Here is a 4,363-nt window from a genome sequence, read left to right on the forward strand (position 1 = left end):
AAGCAAAACAATATAAACGCTTACAAAAAAAAAAAAAAAAAAAAAAAAAACGTGTTGCGTATTGGTTTAGGAAACAGGAAGTTAGTCACTTCCAGTGGGCGTCTAGTGTTTCCGCTGTAGGTAAGAAATCTTGCCAGTGCAGTGCAGCTGGTAGCCTGGAAGTTTTTAAAGAAGCTGTGCAACAGTTTCAGTGCTTTGCTTAAATAATTTGGGAGTTGGTGTCTCGACAATTCTGAAGTAAAGAACAAAAAAACGCTTTTGCCAGCGTGTCCTAGTTTTTATTTTAAACATGGACAAAGATTGAGGTTTTCGACACGTCTCTACTCCTTCACCATCTTCCGAGTCACGTGCACTGTGACGTCAATGGGGTTTGCGCGGGGTTCCGGTGAAGCTCTCTCTCTAGAGCCATCAGTGAGCAGCGAGAACTCATCCGCTCGCGACCGCGTGATCACGTGCTGGCGGGCGCAGCGCGAACAATATATTGAAAGGAGGAAAGTCTCATCCGGGTCCGGCCATACCCGTCCGGCCCTGTCCCCCTTCCCCTTTGGCTTCTGGCGGCTGTTCGCTGTAGCAGATAGAGCTGTCGGTTTTGTGGACCTAGGATAGATGGCGCCACTGAAACTCCGTATAATAAAAGTTTTGTCAATGATACCAGGTTTTTGACGCATTTATATTTATGTTCGAGCGACAAGATTTATAGAAAAGTTACCTTTTATCGGGCAGGTATTCGCACAACTTGCTATCTTTCTACGAGACGTCACGCCGCGTGTTTCTCATGGCCGCCGGTCGTGGCTGCAGGTCGGGGAATATTCCAAGTTTTGCCTCGCTATTACGCGGCGTAATCACAATATTTCGAAGGAAGCAGGTGTTTTCTGTTCTTTGTGACAAAGTGAACATTGTCAAAAGTAAAAGATGCCAATTCACCGTTACAATCGTTGCACAGCTCCTTTAACATGCACCACGCAGTAGTGATACACGACCACATGCCGGTACGATGCTCATCGTGATCCAGACGGGCAGCTGTGGGGATTGGGCACAAAATCCCTTAACTTTAAGCTAGCTAGACTTCCAAACTGCGTATTTTTTGCTTCGATTTACGTCTTCTTACGAGCTGCCGTTTCAAACGCCCCGTGCGGCGGAGCTCTCGGCCGGCACAAACACCCATTCCCTAATTAAATCACGGAGGTAGTTTCAGCACGTACCGGAATCGAGAACAAAGTCACTTGCAAGCGGCAGCAATCACTTTAAAGCCGTAACGGCTCAAAACAAATACAAGAAAAGAAAAAAGAAAAAGAGCCGCAACCCGCGCACGTAGAGAACGGCAGCGGCGGCAGTGCATTCGCCACTCTGAGGAAGGTGACGCCGCCTAGCGGAGAAGACGTGAATGAGAAAAACGGGGACGTTGCAGCCCATTCAAGTGCGCAGAGAAAACGGGCAAGGCCTGGCGGCCGAATTGTGAAACAGAGGAAAGAGGAGATTAAATGCACGAAGTAGGGAGTAGAACGCCGCGTTGCAGAAAGAAACGTGCGAACAACGACAGACCCTCCAATAATGATAAAATAAAATCATTAGGAATCGGAAAGGAATTCCCCGGTCACGAATAAACCATAAGGAGCGCCCGTCCGCCCGACGGAAAGAGAACGCGGGCACACGAAGACAATTCGACAGACAGACATGTGCTGCTGTGCGCACAAGCTGAAGCTTCTCCCGTTCCTCAGTTTGGAGCTTTCTCTGGTTGCCGATAGAGGGACCTCAGTTCCTTGCGCTGACAGGGTCCGGTACTTCCGTTCCTAAACACGGGGTAAAAAAAAAAGAAGATAGAGTGCAAGAGGAGAGGGGGGAGGAACAAGGTTGTGCCGAAATGGCCGAAACGTGTTGTTCCGGTCGTAAAAGATGTAAACTGTGAAACAAACACAACACAACACAAGACACACGCACACACACACATGGACGCACGCAAACACACACACACACATAAAAGCGTAAGACATCAGGCGTTGGAGGGAGGGCAAGAAGAAAGCAAGAAGACGCCTGTGTGCAGCAATGAATTCACAAAGAACGATAAAGTAAACAAATACATGACCAGATATTAAAAACAACAAACGAATCCGAAGGGGAAATAATAAACCGAACCTGACAAAGTAAATCGATGCCAGACGGGCTCACGACTGAAATCAGTCCGGGATGAAAAGAAAAGTAAGCGGCGTCCTAGTAAGAAACATCCTTTTTTTTTTTTTTAGTGCTTTATTTTATCTTTGCGGAACGTAGTTGTGGCGTTCTGGTTCTACGCCTCAGGTCCGTTTTAGATGAATATCGATGTATTATCCTGGAGGTCGCGTGCTAAGCCATTCGGGAAAGTAAGTGGTTTATCAACACGTTTAAAGCAGCCGCGCTTAGAAAGCTAATCTGGCTACCGTGAACGAAAATCGGTCTCAATCCACGGTGCTAGGTGGCGCAAGCTACCGCCCCATGCAAAGGTTATAGCCAGTATCATTTATTCATTCATCCACGTTATGGTCTGTCGACTGCGGGCTCGCCTTAGTAAAAGCTTGATTTTTAGACGACCTAAACAGCAAGATGGCAGCGCCCAGAGGCTTCCCTCGCAAACGTGTGTGCTCTGGTGTTAAGTGTATTTTAAACGAAACGTGACATCTAACTAATGACGTAGTTATTTTAAGAAAATCGTGGAGTCAGACGTTAGCAAGTATTGCTGGAAATGCGACATTATATTTCGATGTCATTACTTAAAACACTGTCATTGTTTTTTTTGTTGTTTTTTTTTTTTTTACTTTATTACTTAGTACAGTCCCACATGATCAATCCAGGCTAGCTAGATCAGTTATTTTGGTAGAGCACACACTCACGACAGCCTCTACCAGTCACGAGGTTGCTACCTGACTGCCCATTTGCTACGAGGAACCACCAATAAGAAGATTCTGCTTGTTTTAGTTTTGATGTTATGCCAGGATTTCTCAATATGCGTGTATCTGATTAAGTTGACAAAGAATCATTCCTAGAGGTTATATAACGAGTAATATGCGAATAATTTAGTGCTGGTGTGTTTCTTTTCACCCATATTGGACGTGTAGTTATATGTTACATATTAGACGTTTAGTTATATATTATATAATGGACGAGTAATTATATAATACATATTGGACATAAACGTATAGTGTAGTTTGAGGGAGGTTTCTGAATTCGGCGGTAAATGTGTCCTTTTTGATTAGAAGCCATCTAGTGAGAATCACAGGAACACGAACGTTGCTCATTACCTCCGAGTTTCTTTATTTATGCAAGATATGCCCTTCGTCGTAATTACATCAGGCGCAAGGTTTAGCGCCATAGAAAAGTATTTGGCTCCGTTACAGTGCGCCCTTGTTCCCCTCCTTTAGTGTTAATGTGTATAATAGAATATATATAGTATGGTCTCCAACTTATAGACCATATTGGTCATGTTGTGGCGGGAGTGTGGCTTGGCAATTCGTGTTGCCCAAGCTGTATACGTACCGGTGGAGATGAGAGGGCACTGTTACGTCGGAGCGACGACCTCTGATTGGACGGATTAGGGGGTAGGCGCAAAGGCTAGCTGCCTAGAGCCCGGAGCTCTGACTTAACCGCATGTTGTCATCTCCGTCGTCAGTTGCCCACCGTGCGGTTGAGAATGAGCTTTGACGGCTTGAGAAGGAAGTACTATGTGCCTCCTTTTTATCTTTTTGGCTCTGTCGGTTCGACCAGTGTTAGAGGAGACAACAACCTTTGTCTACCCTGTCGGCATGGGTACTTATTGTCGGTGTACGGACCATTAGTCAAAAAGGAAACTCGTACCATATAAAAACACAAAAAAAAACATTTGCGATTATTATTTATTTATTTATTACTTCGAATTGTAATTCAGTATGTCACTGACGCTGTCCATCGTTATTATTCGTTTCACACAAAAGTGATCTTGGGACTGAAGCTACCCTTTCCGGAAAATTGCCAAAATGTAAAATTGTAATGAAATTACTTTTCAATACAGAAACCCATTTCAAAACTATTCGGGCACATCTTAAAGTTAGCCTCTCCGCTACGTACTTCAACAAAAATTGTACTGTACATATAAATACAATTTCAATTACCTGTACTCGAACAAGCGATGACAGGGAACACGTCGAGAGCACTCTGCGATCTCAGGGCTTCTCGAGTTTTGTTTTTATTATATTTGCTCTCGGGACTTTTGTCAGCTTTGGCAGACACTTTTATTCGCAATAAAGAGAAACACGCCGAATGTACAATACGTAGCCCTCCCCAGACCCCGAGTTGTTATAATAACTGGTCAGAATTGAAAGAGGAGCCGGTGGTTCTCGAAAACGGCGCTACATAA

The sequence above is a fragment of the Ixodes scapularis genome, unplaced genomic scaffold, assembly GCF_016920785.2.
Source record: "Ixodes scapularis isolate PalLabHiFi unplaced genomic scaffold, ASM1692078v2 PGA_scaffold11__112_contigs__length_91849675, whole genome shotgun sequence".
NCBI classification, from domain to species: Eukaryota; Metazoa; Arthropoda; class Arachnida; order Ixodida; family Ixodidae; genus Ixodes; species Ixodes scapularis.